Source organism: Prionailurus viverrinus, chromosome D2 (assembly GCF_022837055.1).
Source record: "Prionailurus viverrinus isolate Anna chromosome D2, UM_Priviv_1.0, whole genome shotgun sequence".
Lineage (NCBI taxonomy): Eukaryota > Metazoa > Chordata > Mammalia > Carnivora > Felidae > Prionailurus > Prionailurus viverrinus.
The window spans coordinates 33,297,971-33,314,501 of NC_062571.1; positions in this window are offsets into that span (position 1 = coordinate 33,297,971).

The window sequence follows — 16,531 nt, forward strand, 5'->3', positions numbered from 1 at the left end:
AGCATAAGCGGAGTACTCGGGGGAGCTTGGCCTGTGTCCCTCTCAGCTGGAGGTGCTGGCGAAGGGAGACGCTGCTTCTGGAAGGCAGGAACCCCAGATTAGCTGTATCGGCAGGTCCTGAAGGATGTGCACGTTAGAGGCGGGGCCTGGTGCCACATGAAAATGCCTTGCTCAGAGGTTATGAAGCAATGTTAGCATCAACATGCTAAGTCATGTTACCGTGTACCTTTAATATGATGTGACGGGAGGGGCATTTAAGACTATGATCTGTCCCCATTCCACGAGGGACGGCCTCCCCAGAGGTATCTGTGAGGCAGGAATTGGGAAGAGAGAAGCCGGTGGCCAATAAAAATTGGAAATGACGTTTGGCTTTATCAGAGTTCCAAAAAATGCAAATGAAAGCAGCAATGAGATACTAATTTTTACCCACAGAGAATTTAAAACAAAGCCACAATAGCAGTGGCACTGAGGGGGTCTAGGACTTGGCAGCTGAACTTTGCCATGAGCGTGTTGCATCACCTTTGTGGAAAACAATCTGACATTTTCTTCTAAAATAAGAAAAACACACGTATTTTATAGCCCCGCAGCGCCAACGCTGACAAGTTTCCTATGGGAAGAAAAACAGCCACCGAAAGGGTACATGAAAAAGAGTGGTTTTACAATATTGTTTGAAACAGTGAGACCACTGCCCCCCTAGGGGTCTGCGTGACCACTGGTAGATTCCTACAGTCGCGGATCGTGCAGGTGTTACAACTAACTGTGGATGGCAGCAGCCCTACTATCTGGAGGCCTGTGAGCATATTGCTAAATTTATTTTTATTTATTTTTTTAAACTTTTTTTTAATGTTTATTTCTTTAAAAAATTTTTTTAACGTTTATTTATTTTTGAGAGAGAGACAGAGACAGAGCACGAACGGGGGTAGGGGGCAAAGAGAGAGGGAGACACAGAATCCGAAGCAGGCTCCAGGCTCCGAGCTTCAGCACAGAGCCTGACGTGGGGCTCGAACTCATGAACCGTGAGATCATGACCTGAGCTGAAGTTGGACACTTGCCGACTGAGCCACCCAGGTGCCCCTAATGCTTATTTCTTTTTTGAGAGAGAGAGAGAGTGACAGAGCGTGAGCAGGAGAGGGACAGAGAGAGTGAAACACAGAATCCAAAGCAGGCTCCAGGCTCCGAGCTGTCAGCACAGAGTCCTACGCGGGGCATGAACCCATGAACCATGAGATCATGACCTGAGCCAAAGTCGGATGCTCAACTGACTGAGCCACTCAGGCGCCCTGAAAGTTTTCTATATTACAAATAAAGAAGAATCCCATCCCTGCTTGCCTCAGATAGCTAATATGAAAAAAACATGCTTTGAAAGATGAGAATTACCATATAAGCATTGTCCAACCTGTACTCTGATAGCACTTTGTGCCTTTCATCTGGGGACTTACTATCTCTTACATGGAAAGCAGTGACAAAGTCTACAAACTTCTTAAAAAGTGGGGACCCTAATGTAAACCTTTTTCTTCTATGCTTTCAATCATTGTACATGTCATGTTAACAGATTCTGAGGAAAAACTGATGAAAAAAACAGCAATTCCATGTGCTATTCAGTTTTTATTCTTTTTTTTTTTTTTTTAATGTTTTGATGTTTATTTATTTTTGAGAGAGACTGAGTAGGGGAAGGGCAGAGAGAGGGGGAGACACAGAATCTTTTTTTTTTTTTAATTTTTTTGTTTATTTATTTTTTGAGAGAGAGAGACAGGGTGTGAGCAGGGGAGGGGCAGAGAGAGAGAGCAAGACGCAGAATCCGAAGCAGGCTCTGAGCTCTGAGCTGTCAGCACAGAGCCTGATGCAGGGCTCAAACTCACAAGCTGTGAGATCATGACCTGAGCCAAAGTCAGATGCTTAACCCACTGAGCCACCCAGGCACCCCTATTCAGTTTTTATTCTTGATTCGCTAAGTCCAAATATTTTTTAAAAATTTTTTAATGTTTTATTTATTTTTGAGAGAGTACGAGTGGGGGACAGAGAGAGGGAGACAGAATCCGAAGCAGGCTCCAGGCTCTGAGCTGTCGGCACAGAGCCCGACGCGGGGCTTGAAGCCACGAATCACGAGATCGTGATCTGAGCCGAAGTCGGATGCTTAACCACCTGAGCCACCCAGGCGCCCCTGTTTTTTGCTTTTGTTTATAAATTTATTGTCAGGTTAGCTCACGCACAGTGAAGTCTTGGCTTCAGGAGTAGATTCCCGTGATTCATCACTTACATAGAACACCCAGTGCTCATCCCAACAAGTGCCCTCCTCAATGCCCATCACCCAGCTCCCCCACCCCCTCAACCCCTCACCCCCATCAACCCTCAGTTTGCATTTAAGAGTCTCTTGTGGTTTGCCTCCCTCCGTCTCTTTGTAACTTATTTTTCCTTCCCTTCCCCCATGGTCTTCTGTTAAGTTTCTCAAAAACCACACACAAGTGAAATCACATGATAATCTCTCTTTCTCTGCCTGACTCATTTCACTCAGCACAATACCCTCCAGTTCCATCCGTTTGGTTGAAAATGGCAGCTACTCCCAGACGAAAAAGAGTCTTTTTTTTTTTTTTTAAACAAACAATAGCAAGGCCCTAGCCGTAGATGTAAGGAGCCCAGGGGGGTTTTGAGAGGGCCCCGGGGCTGAAGTGGGAATTGGGGGGCAGGGGGAGTTCCTTATGCTCTTTTCTCCAGCTTTGCATGGACTCACCACATAAATGAGCAGATCACTCTTCTAATTACCAAAATTAATAAAGAGAAAAAACCCTTTTAAAGGAAAAAATGATTAAAAAAAAAAAAAAAAAAAGGAAGGAAGCAAGTGCCTCGAGACCGAAGGCCCCAGCCTCTAGCACTGCATGCTGAGACCCGTCCTGCCCCTCCGGGGGCTGCACTATCAGGCGACCTGGGAGCCGCACCTGCCGGCCACCTCCCTGGCCACACGGCCCTGGCATCCTCCCTCCAACTCCAGCAGCCGTGCTCCACTGGCCACAAAGGCCCCTTTCTCTGCTGGCTGTTTGGGTTGGTCCCTGGCCACCTCCACGGGCAGCCTCCGCACGCGGCTGGCCTGCTGTTGAAGGCTCACTTTATGGACACAGAGATTCGCCAGCCTGTGTACCAGGTCCCTGGAAGCCAGCTGTTGCCACCCTCCTGCCATCTTCCCACCCCACAACCCCCGCCCGGGCTCTGCCGAGCCCCGGCTCCAGGAGGGAACACACGGCCCCTGTTCTTCCTCAGCCCAAGACATAAATCACTGCTCCTCGGGCTGGGCAGCGGAGGCCGGGTCCCCAGCAGCCTGCATCACAGGCGTCCTTGACACCCTGCTGGCTGGAAACCACACCAGCGTCTCCCCTCCACTTGGCCCCTCTCTGAGCCCTGAGTGACACTGGGCCAGGATCCCCCAGGCTACACCCTGGCCACGGCAGGGAGCCCTTCCAACTCTCGGATCTGCAGACACTGCGTGTATTTAAACATGCCCTGTCTTGTTCCAGAGAAGGTATAAAATCGCCACAGAGTCCTGGAACACGCAGCCAGCATAAATGAGGACGGGACCAAGATGCCCCTAATGATTTCGCTGCAGAGATTTTCAGAGTAGTTTGTAACAGTGGAACATTAGAAGATGCCTACATGCCCAACAATAGGGGATTAGTAAAATAAATTACGATATGGCCACACAGCTGAACGTTATGGACCCACAAAAATTAAAATTACACCTATAGAATCTAATTTGCTTACAAATAGTTTATTTATTGATAGAAACTAATGCCAAATTTGTAAGGATATGCCATATTGTTCTAGTAAGGGGACTAGAAATCTCATGAGCTTCTTTTTTTTTTTTCTTCAAGGTTTTAGTTTTAAGTAATCTCTACGCCCAACATGGGGCTCAAACTCACAACCCTGAAATCAAGAGTAGCACGCTTTGCTGACTGAGCCAGCCAGACACTCCCTCATTAGCTTGTTGAAATGACTATGGTCTCCAAGAAAGAGTCACCATCCCATTGAAGGGTATATAATGCCATGACTAGATATATACATTGTATGTAAACTGTGCAAGTTATAAAGTCCCACTTTTAGGTGTGTGTGTGTGTGTGTGTGTGTGTGTGTAATCTGGCAGGCTATACCACAAAATGCAGTTTCTTTATCTCCGGGTAATAGAGTTGTAACTGATTTTTTTCCCTTTGTTTTTCTACCAGCACGATCTATACTCTTGTCACGGTGAACCACAGCTTTGGCCATCCATTTTCTAGAAACCAAAGTGAAAACAGAAATGCGGTCAATTAGTAATTGCTAGTGTCCACTGAAGAAAGCTCATGGCCGCTTTTGGCCTTAAAAAGGGTAGTGAGTTCTCTGGAGAGGTGGGATGGGTGTGGGGGGACGTCGGTTTATGAAGAGCGTGTGAGGTGTCCCCTCCTGCTCCCTGAGGACAGGATGCAGGTCAGTCTTGATGTGGGGCGAAGGGCCTGCAGGTACCAGGTGGTCTGTCCAGGGAAATTCCCCGCAGTCCTGCTCTGCAGGCCCCACTCAGGAAGGGAGCTGACATCTGCCCTTACAGAGCAGGAGGGAGACAGGGGGTCAGAAGCTCTCCCTGTTCTCTCACAAGAAAAAGCAGTGACACATCCCAAAGAGCCAGTAATGGTGACAAATAGACTGTGCAGGGGTTACTGCAATCAGAATGCACGGAAAGCTATTCCCTCGACCCAAGATGAGGCAGATCTTACTACCCGCCCGGCGGGGGGGGACAGGGAGTGCCCTGCCAAGGGAGCAGAGATCGCTAGCAGACAAGAGGCTCCGGTTGTCAATAAATTTTAACGGTGAGGAGTTCCTAACAGTGAGGAGCTCCTGACAGGCACTCCGAGGTTCCCAGCACATTCAGAGGGAGAGTCTGGTAGAGAGAGGGAGGTGGTCAGGCTGTCAGCTCCCGTCAAGGTTCTCCAGTGGAGGCAAAACTGAAATTACAATAATAAATAATACAATATACAATAATTAATTGTATAATAATAATTATTATTATATATTATTATATGTAAATAAATAATACAAAATAAATACAATACAAAATAATACAAAATAAATAATACAATAATAAATAATACAATAAAAACAGCAGCAGTAAAAACATGATACGCTATGGTACTCGTCACAAAACCAACAACATGGTTACCTATTGCTGAGTAACAACTCACCCCAGAACTCAGTGGCCTAAAGCAAAAACAATCATTATATTATCTGCCATGATTTCTGTGGGTCAGGAACTCAAGGAAGGTTCAGTTGGGTGATTCTGGCTCAGGCTCTCACGACTCTGTATTCAGATGGAGGCTCATGTTGGATCATCATGTGACAGGGATGGCCAAGCCGCTCTCGCCATGTGGTCTTGGGCATCTACAAGTGATCTCTTCCAGTGTGATAGTTTGGGCATCCTAACAGCATGGTGGCCTCAGGATGGTGACCCTACTTACCTGGCGGCACAGGGCTTCAAGCCCGAGTGTTCTGGCTAGCCAGGTTGCACCTGTATTGTGTTTTACGGGCCAGTGTTGGAAGTCATCAGAATTGCTTCTATTGAATTCCATTGGTTATGAGCAAGCCAGAGGCCCATCAGATTCAAGGAGAGGACAGAGACTTTATCTCTCAATGGGGGCAATGTCATGGTGACCCAATGGCATGTGGATTGGGAGGTGTGGTTGCAACCATCTTGGGAAGATAGAATCTTCCACACAGAGCCATCACCAATTTCTGGGGCAGGCAAGGACAGACTGAGGAAGATGGAAACCCTGTGACTTTCAGCCTTGGTACTTGTGACATTGATACTCCTAGACTACCTTTCATTTACACAGAATTCAGCCATTTCAGGCCTCAGTTGACCCCCAAACACTTTGAGCTATGATGGAACAGGGGCACTGAGTGCCAGCCAGGAGATGGACCTTGGCAGTGGCCATCTTTGAGTTTTGGGTAATTATTTGAATACACTATTGAGTTTTACCCATATTGTCTGATTCTTGAAAAATGAGTGGAAAAGAGAAAAGTAAACCTGCCAATGGGAATGATGAAAAATGTGTGGGGTCCCACACTAGGACCATCTCATTGGCATGAGTTGGATGGAGATTGGTCTTAAGCCAGTTGACCATGAGTTTTCTCGTGAAGAAAGAGAACAACAGAAACAGAAGAACAAAATAAAAGAACATGTACTACTAAGGTGTTCTTGGACGAAATGACACAATGCCTAAGATTTGCTTTGAAATACTCCAGCAAACAAACAAAAAGGGCATATGGGGGTCAGGGGAACATTAGTCATGAGTTGCTAACTATTGAAGCATGGAGGTTCATTACACCATTTCCTCCATTTTTGTGAATCTTTGAATATTTCTTTTTTTTTTTAATTTGTTTAACATTTATTTATTTTTGAAAGACAGAGAGAGACAGAGTGAGCGGGGGAGGGGCAGAGAGAGAAGGAAACACATAATCCGAAGCAGGCTCCATGCCTTAAGCAAGCTGTCAGCACAGAGCCTGACGCGGGGCTTGAACCCACAAACTGTAAGATCATGACCTGGGCCGAAGTTGGACGCTTAACCAACTGAGCCACCCAGGCGCCCCTGAATATTTCTTTAAAAAAAATTTTTTTTAATGTTTATTCATTTTTGAGAAAGAGAGACAGAGAACAAGCCGGAGAGGGGCAGAGATAGAGGGAGACACAGAATCTGAAGCAGGCTCCAGGCTCTGAGCTGTCAGCATAGAGTCTGACATGGGGCTTGAACTCACAAACTGTGAGATCAGGACCCGAGTCAAAGTCAGACACTTAATCGACAGAGCCATAATAAAAAGTAAAAATAAATTTATATTAAATATTGGAAATGTATCATTAAGTATTGCATCTAAAAGTCAAACTCTAATTAGGTGTAATTAAATTCCTGGAAATGCCCCCTCTCCATAACCATTATACACTCACCCTGTGATTTTAATAAGGATTACCAGGGTCACATTTACAGACAAGTCAGTAACCATCTGGACTGATATACTTAATTCCATTGTACAAACAATGCAGAATTTTCCTTTCAAGCAAAGTGTATTACAGGGGCGCCTGGGTGGCTCAGTCGGTTGAGGGTCCGACTCGATTTCGGCTCAGGTCATGACCCCAGGGTCATGGAATTGAGCCCAGTGTCAGGCTACATGCTGGGCATAGGGCCTGTTTAAGATTCTCTCTCTCTCTCTCTCTCTCTCTGTCTCTCTCTCCCTCTGCCTGTCCCCTGCTTATGCACATGTGCTCTCTCTCTAAAAAATTTAAAAATGAAAAAAATAAGAATATATTATATATGTGCAACAACAGAAATAATCCTAACCCCTGAATTCAGAGCTCTTGAAGCAATGAGGACATGTTAGCAGAGACAGCAGGCATTGGCAGCGGGAGCAGGAATATTTTGTATGGTTTAGAATTTTTTTGCCATGTGCGTGTGTCAATTTTTTAAAGTTAATTGGTTTATTTAGAATAAAGAACAATTTAAAGTTAATTGGTTTACTTAGACTAAAGCTGTTGAACATGTACTATCTGGCTGTTCCTCTGTTTTTCCTATAGTATATCTTTGGATGTCCCTTTGAACTTGTTTTGTCTGCCAAGAGAGCAAATACAAGCAAGAGCTAGCAGGCGTCAAAGATGGAGATAAAGACGGAAGAGTCTTTGCGATGCAGTGACCTCTGGCATCGAGCTTAATCTCACGCTACCCCCACCCTCACGTCTCCTCCCCCTGCCCACCCCTCCCCTTGATAACCCCCCATGGTTAGATTTCAGCTCCTGGACGGTTCCCAGACCCGGCTGGAAGACGCAGGCCTAATGCAATGACTGGCACGCCATCTGGTGGCTTCTTCAAGAAGTGCAACTAGACCCTGTTTTCTGAGCAAGCTCACAGAAGCCTAGTTGGAGTATACACCAGAGGTCACAGACGTGCTGTGGAGACCGAACCTGACTTACAGATGTGCTATGATTGTATAAATGTGTGGGTCACAGTGCTTAAAAACATTTTAAGGGGCGCCTGGGTGGCTCAGTCGGTTGAGCGTCCAGCTTCGTCTCCGGTAATAATCTCGCGGTTCAAGAGTTCAAGCCTCGCATCTGGCTCTCTGCTGTCAGCGCAGAGCCCCCTTCAGATCCTCTGTCCCCCTTTAGATCCTCTGTCCCTCTCTCCCTCTGCCCTTCCCCTGCTCGCACATTCTCTCTCTCAGAAATAAATTTTAAAACTTAAAAAAAAAAAAACATTTTGAATATGTTGCCAGCATTTAAAAATGTAGGGGCGCCTGGGTGGCTCAGTTGGTTGACTTCGACTCTGGTCATGATCTCATAGTTTGTGAGTTCGAGCCCCACATCGGGCTTGCCACTGTCCACGCAGAGCCCTCTTTGGATCCTCCGTCCCCCTTTCTCTGCCCCTTCCCCGCTCATGCTCTTTCTCAAAGATAAACAAACATTTTTTAAAAATCTAGATGTTTTACATAAAAAACCCAGCTCTCTGGCTTCTTTTGAAAATTGGGTCTGATGATGACGGGGGCTGAGGCCTGTGCTTTCCAGTTACCTGTCCAGCCTCTACTGCAGCCACTTTGGCCTGTGCTGAGTTTGTCCTACACAGGATCCCTGCAGTGTGTCGACTAGTTCTGCCACGCATTTGTGTCCGCCCAGGACCTCAGAAGGTGACCTTATTTGGAAATAGATTCGTTGCAGATGTAATGAGTTAAGAGTCTTGAGATAAAATCATTCTGGATTTAGAGTGGGCTCTGGTGTCCTTGTAAAAGGAAGAGAGGACGCAAAGAGGCACAGAGGAGAACTCCACGCGGCCACGGAGGCAGAGGTGACAGGGAGGCACCTGTGAGCCCAGGAATGCCACTCTTGCGGACGGCCCCTGGAAGCTAGGAGAGAGGCCTGGCCCGGCTTCCCTCAGGGCCTCCGGAAGTAAGTAGCCCCACCGACACCTTCATTTTGGACTTTTGGTCTCCAGAACTGTGGGAGAGTAAGTTTCTGTTGACTTAAGCTCCCCAGTTTGGGGTGATTTGTTACGGCAGCCCTGGGAGACTATACGCCACGTCCCTGAGGTCCTCAGCTTTCCACGGTGCCCCCCCCCCCCCCCCCCCCGCCCCTGCAAACAGACCTGTGCTTGAAAGCTCCCGGGACGGAGAGCTCACGACGTCCCATCTATGTGATAGACTGCTTGTTGGAAACTCCTTTCTGGCATTGTGGGATCCGGGGAGGCTTCATGGAAAAGGCAGCACGTGAACTGGGCCTTAAAGGATGAATATGATCAAAACAAGGGGAAACAGATGCGGTGGCACGTGTTCCAGGTGGCGGGGACGCGGCAGGCCCAGGAGTATGGGCCGTATATGCAAACATTCACTCAAACTCTTCTAGGAACATTTACTCGCTAAGCAGCGAGTAGTGGAATGGAGGTGAGTTGCAACGGGGACGTGTGGCTAGGTGAGGTCAGTAGGTTGGAATTGGTGGTGGGTCTGAATCTTTAAAAATCCTGGCCCCCTGGGGCACCCGGTGGCTCAGTCTGTTAAGCCACCGACTCTTGGTTTGGGCTCAGGTCATGATCTCGTGGTTCGTGAGTTCGAGCTCCGCATCGGGCTCTGCACTGACAGCGTGGAGCATGCGTGGGGTTCTCTCTCTCTCTCTTCTCTGTCCCTCCCCCACTTGTGGTCTCTCTCTTTCTCTCTCTCAAAGTAAATAAATAAACATTAAAAAAAAAATCCTGTCCTCCCAAGTGGAGGATGGGACATTTATCCACATCCCTAGATTTTTCCTTCAAGCTAAACTCCCTTCCTCTTGTGTAAAAGACTGTTGGGTTGGCTCCTTTCCAGGAAGCTTCCTTGCGTCACTTCCTCTGGTAGTGGTAGAGCCGTGTGCCAGGCACAAGGGCGGTCATGTGATCCTGGCCTGGCCAATCACAGCACTCCAACCGCCTGGTAGGGTTACGGATCCAGTGCTAGTCCTGTGCTGGGACTGCTGTATACAGTCTGGGAGCGGGCAGCTTTTTCTCTGCTCGAGCAGCACGTTCTCTGCCGCGTGGAGAATGCCCATCACGGGCCAGAGAGAATGAGGCCAACAGGTTGAAAAGGAACAGAGTGAACCGGGGGTGACAGATGGCCAGTGTCCGGCGTTCGTTAACCTCACAGTTGCCATGCCCGGGCTCTGGTTCCTAGACATCTTCCTCCATTTCCAAGGGCTGTGCCGATATCCACCCCCTTCATGAGGACTAATCCGTGCCTTCTCTGTCTAGGTTAGTCTGCATTAGGTTTCTGTCACTTGCAACCAAATTGTCCTGGACGATATGGTTCTGTTTCCAAAACCGTCCTGCTGCTGGCCAAACAGCCAAAGAGAACTGAGGAAGATGGTGCCCCTCCAGAGCAGCGGCCCCATTGCAGTTCAGCGAGGTTGCCCCTGTGCACTTTCCCGTGGGCCTGTGAGCACTTGGTGCTGTTAGCGTTCAATTGACATTGAAAAGCACAGGGGTGTGAATCCAAGTAAAATACAGATAAGGGCAGGGAAGATAAGGAATGGAAGCCTCTGTGATATTTCTGCCCCCAAAGACACATTTGCACCCTTAGAGATTCATTCCTTTGAATGCATCTTTTGAAATATAAGTAGAAGCTGGGAGAGAAGTTTAGGAGGCAGAAAGTAGGCCAATTTGCCCAAAACTCAATATGCCTGAGATGAATGCACCAAATTTACTCAATTAAAGAAATTACCAAAGACTTGTTTCCTTTAACTAAATATAACGTTTTCAGCAATTCATGTAAAATGTTGACATTCTGGTTTCCAACAAGAAACAGTTGGGATACATTGGCTTGGAGTCAGTTTGCAGAATGGTTCTCCAGGAAAGGATAAAATTGTTCAAGCAAACAAAGGGAAGTGAATCCCCGATGGTGATGAGCAGGACCAGGAGTGATGATAAATATTTTGGACAATGGTGACATCAGGGCTGAATTGGAACAAGATCATTCATCCAGCCGTTCATTTATTTAACACGTATGTCCCAGTTACCTGCCCTGTGCCAGGCCCAGGAGTCAGGATACAGCTGTGACAAGGCCTCCAGGGAATCATCAGGGTGATGCAGTGCCGTGTTCCAGGACAAGACATAGGCCTGCACAGGGCCAGGGAGGAACAGAGGTGGCTTACCCTCCATGTCTGAGGAGGTGGGAGGGAGACATGATGTCTGATCTGGGTTTTGAAGGATGTGTAGGGGCTTCGCAGGCAAAGAAGAACAGAGAACATTTTCAGGTTGGGGTGGAGCCTACACTGAGGCTCGGAGGCACAGGAGATGGGGAGGAAGGGGAAGAAGATGCTAGTGAGGAGTGTGGAGGCCAAATCACCAGGCTTTCAAAGAGCCAAATAGAAATGGACTCTTACCCTGTGGCCAATGAGGAGCCACTGAGGGTTTTATCAGAGGGAGGCAGTGATCCTGTCTCCATGGCAGCCATGACAAAGACGGACTGGGAGTGCCAGAAAGGAGGGGGCTAGAAGACAAAGCTGGAGGCTGCTGCAGGTGTCCCAGTGACAGACGAACAGGGCTGAGGTGGAATTTATTCATTCAGCAAGTTATTTATCGACCGTCACCTGGCGAGAGACAGGTGCTAGCCCAGGTGGTCCTTGCCGGAGGTCCGGTGGTGGTGAGGCAGGAGAAGAGCCTTCCAGACAGAGGGAACAGAACGTGGGGGGCCTGAAGTTGGGAAGATTTAGGCTCCATAAATGTTTGTTGAATGAACGACTGTTTGGAAGGGGGGAAAAAGGGTGGCACGAGGCGGGTGGTGCCGGGAATGGGTCGGGCAGCAGAGAAGCAGAAAAGCTGGTGGCTGAGGGGAGCAGGGCAGCGGAGACCATTGTCAAGACTGTTTTTCAGACAATTTAGTGAAGACACACACGGCATTTTAAAAGAAATGAAACAGAGGCGCGCCTGGGTGACTCGGTCAGTTGAGCGTCCGACTCTTGGCTTCGGCTCAGGTCTTGATCTCGCGGTTTGTGGGTTCGAGCCCCGCGTCGGGCTCTGGGCTGACAGCTCGGAGCCTGGGGCCTGCTTTGGATTCTGTGTCTCCCTCTCCCTCTCTCTCTGCCGCTCCCCTATGCATACTCTCTCTCTCTCAAAAATAAATAAACATTAAAACAAATTTTTTTAAATGTTCTTTCGGTGGTTGAGGCCAAAAAGCTTGAAACCCTCAAAATTAGGATGTAGATTTGGCTCTTGTATCAGAGACCAAAAATAACACTGGCTTAAACAAAATAAACAGTTACGTCTCTTTCCATAACAGGCCCTGGGCCGTCCTGGGCTGGACTGTGACTCCAGGGTGCCGGGGGCCCCAGCTCCTGCCTCCTGGTTGCGGCCTGGACAAGATGGAGCCACCTCGTCCATGTTCCAGCCCGTGGGGAGAGGAAGGAGGAGAGGGGAGGGCATGGCCTTGTCTCTTGAAGGCCACAACCAGGACGTGGCTCCGATCACTTCTGCTCACATCCCACTGTTTACCATGGAGTCCCCTGGCCACGGGGAGCTGCAAGGGAGCTGGGAAGGGTGGTCTTCGTCCGGCACCTGGGCGCCCCGCTAGAAACGGAGGGTTGTGTTAGGAGAGAAAGGGAGAGGGGGCGTGGGGTTCTCCGGCAGCTTCCTCTCCAGCCTGTGTTTGAAGAACTGCCGGGGATCCGTAGGGTTTGGGGTCTGTTGCCTAGGCGGGAAGGCCCTCTTCCTCACCTTATGACACCCCCCTGGATGCCAGTGGCTCCCAGAGATGCCCAGGCTCTCCAGACCCTGCAGACGGAAGGAGAGGACTCAGGGCGTGCAGCCCACTGGGCGGGGCCTGGTGGCAAGCAAGCCCTCAGGGAACGAACGAAAGCCATCTGCATCTCCCCTCCTGGCTTAGCCCCATTAACAGTGAGTGTCACGGTCCCCAGGAGCCCAGGCTAGGTAGGAGTTTACAAATACCCTTCACCCAGCAACCTCTCTCTTCTGCAGGATCCTGAGAAAGACGAGATTAACTATGACACCGAGTGACCCGAGAAAGTCCCTGGGTCAGGGTCCCCAGGACCACTCCCGGTGTGATTTGCTAGGAGGACTCACAGCTAAGACCCATCACGGTGCAAAGATACAGAGCAACATTGGCGCAGGACAAAGGCTATGGGAAACCAAGCAAAAGCTTCCCAGGGTCCTCGTCCCGCTGAGTCACACAGGACACGCTTAACTCCTCCAGCGACGTGTCACGACACCGTGTGTGAAACATCATCTGCTAGAGAAGCTCATTAGAGACCCAGAGCCCAGGGTGTTTCCTGGGGGCTGGTCACATAGGTAACCCCTGCCTAGATGTACCAGATTCTCCGCAGGAGAGCAGGGCTTTCGCATCAGCCATGTTGTTTGCACAAACGATTTAGGCGCAGCCAGCCCTTCTCAGAGAATCCTGGGAGCATTCCCAAAATCCAAGTTCCCAGACCCCGGCCAAGGGCCAGCCTCGTGAGCAGGCCTTTCAAAGGATGGCAGTCTCGGGCCTGCTGCACTAACCCTGTTCCACACACTTGCCAAAGAAGGTGGCATTTGACCTGGGGGGAGTCAAGGAGCCACACAGAGAGGAGGAAACCCTGCCAGGTTGACCCCACCTACCTCTCCAGCCTTCCTCTGAACCTTTTCCTGAGCCCCGGTCATCCTACACAGATCTGAGCAGTGGCGACCCCCTTTGTACAGGCTCGCGCCTGCCGTGATGCTATTGTCACACAGGCCCTGTCACCCTCTCACTGAGTCTGCAACCCCGGGACAGCACCTTCCTGCACCGCAAGAATCACATTCCGACTGTATTCTTGTGTACGAGACTGCCTTCTCAGCTTACTTCTCTCTGTTTCTTCTTTCCCATCCCTCCCCGCTCCCTCTCTCCACGCTGTGATAAACAGAGCCTTGCAAGCAGGGGCGGGGGTGGGGGGCGCTGATAAACTCAGCTGCGTGGACTTCCCGTCTCCATGGGTCAAGGATGGTGAGGCTCTGGGGCAGGAATAGACCAGATGAGCTCCGACATATCCCGGGGATTGATTGCAGGATTCTCTGAGCTGGAGAAACTCAAATTCAACGCGGCCACTGAAATCCCGAGCAAGGAAGGCTCTGGAGCCTGGCATGTGGGCGGAGAGAACAGATGAGGAGCAGAAGCAAAGAGGCCCAGTCAGGTGGAGTCCCGGCCGTGCAGGGCGTCAGGTGGCAGGGAAGGGCGAGGGAGGAGCCCAGCACCTTTCTGGGGTGCCGGCTCACTGCTGAGGGACAGGACCTCAGCTGGTGTGCGAGTGAACAGGAGCCCTTAGCCCTGGCCCGGCTGATGTGGGCCCCTCCCGGCTAGTTCTGAGGGTCCTTGGGGAGACATACTCTATGTTGGCAGCTGGTTGCTCCCACGCCCTGGGCTGGGCCCCCCCGGGCAAGGTAAATCCTGGAGGGGCCCGCTGGGGCTGGCTGCCTGGCACGGGTTAGGGTCAGAGGGGAGGCCAGGGGGAGGAGGGAGGGAACGCTGTCCAGCTCGGGGTGGAGTTTCTGCTGGTGTCTGTCATTGACTATAAATGTATCTGAGAGGATTCCGTGCAGGGAGGGCTCCCCTCTCCCATAGGGCCAGGGAAGCAAATGTTCAGGGAAGCCTGGAAGGAGACTACCCACCTCTCATTGCACGGCAGGAATCAGGAAGGGATGGGAGGAGGGGGCAGACGCCCGGCCCCTTGGCTCAATCCAGCCTTCTCTAGAGGCCAGTCCTCTCACAGGGAGAAGCATTGAGGCTGCCCAGCCTTCTAGAGAAGTGGCACAAAGAGTCACATCAGGTGAAGGCCTAGAGCATGGCTGACGGTGACAGGCGGCCTGGGTTCAAGTCCCGACTTGGTCACTCACTCAGCCTCAGCTGGTGGCTGAGCCTCACCATCGTTGGGTGGGGGGGGGGTGGGCAGCAGCGAGACGACTTGTCACAGATGGTCGTGTGACTGGTTTCCTCATCCATAAGACGATGAGGGATGTTGTAGGCTCAGGTGAAATCCTATATGTGGAGACTGTGGCCTGGCCCGGGCCTGAGGTTAACGTCTGTTCTGGCCACTTGCTGAGGTGCTGTCAGTGACAGTCCTGGCCTCGTCCCCCGTGGCTGTCGCGCGGCAGTGTGCTCAGGCCAAAGGGATGGTGCTCGGCTTTTCCAGCCTGTTTCCCCAACTATAGGGAGTGTCATGTCCCGAAGTCTGGCCACAGCCCTCCAAAATTCCAAGCAACATCCTCCTGCCTGGACATCAAGCACCTTCAGATATCACCAAAAGAAGCACTTCGTCATTTGAGCCCTAAAAAGATGGCTGCCATTCCTTATATTCCTCATTCCTTCTCCAGCGTTCTTTTTAAAGCGCAGTTAATTTTGCTTTGCAAATGTGTGAGCCCTTGGGGTTAATTACAGCAACCGTGGAATGTTCCAGAGAGAGAGAAAGAAAACGCTGAACCTTACAGAAACTGACTTTTGGATTCATGCCTTTGCATTCTTCCACAGAATCACAAGACTGGGAGATGTTGTCATCTTACAGATGGGGAAACTGAGGCTCAAAGGGAGGTGCTGGGAGGCAGAGCCAGGCAACATCCACGTGGCCTCACTTCTTCCGGACTTCTTCCCTGACACCCACGCTGCCACCCATATTCACCCAGGACACGGCTTGTTACAGTGACATGTGGGGGCTGTCAGCCGGGCCGGGGGTGACATCGTGACCCCATACACCAGGGTCACTCCCCAGAGGGGTAGTTGTTTGCTGTATAACATGGGGGTGGGTGTGTAACAATATCTACCTCTCAGGGTCGTGGGCAGGATTAGACATGATGGAAAAAGCATGTTGATGGGAACATAGAAACATTTGTGTTTTTTTCTCCTCTCCACCTGTTTTGCTCAAAATAAATTTAAAAAATTTTTAAAGTTAGGTTTTTGGGGTTTTTTTTAATCGTGTTTGTTTGCTTTTTTTTTTTTTTTTTTTTTTTTGGTCTCTGTGCCCCCGCAAAGGTGTGAGAGCAGCCGCTGGCTCGGGACCCAGGAGGCCGGTGGGGGAGGCTGCTTCTGCTCCTTGGTACCTGTATGGGATTGTGTGCAGTTTGTCTTTCCCCTTTTAGATTTGTTCTCAGGCCCAGGTCATGCACCAGAGAGCAGTAAATCCACAGTCCCTGTCCCCATTAGTACTGAGCCACGCGCCCTGGGGACCCGGGTTGCTGGGACATGGTGACAATGGATGTCAGAAGCTAGGGCCCTGGGCCTCTATTGCCCCATGGCCTGAATAAATGTGGTCATGAGTGCAGACACCAGTATTCCCCTGAAGGTTGAGGATAATCACTCGGGAGGCTTCCCACAGGAGGGACACAGCATCCTCGGCAGGCTGAGGGTTCCTCACGGACTCGGTACCAAGGCGTGGCTTGGGGATGACAAAATGTTGAATAAACCAATAAAACAGAAGCGCTTCTGCCCTTGAAGTGGCCCATAGGCCTCCCCCTGCCCCCGTCCAGAGATGGGGGCCCAGCTCTGGCTCCTCATAGGCTTA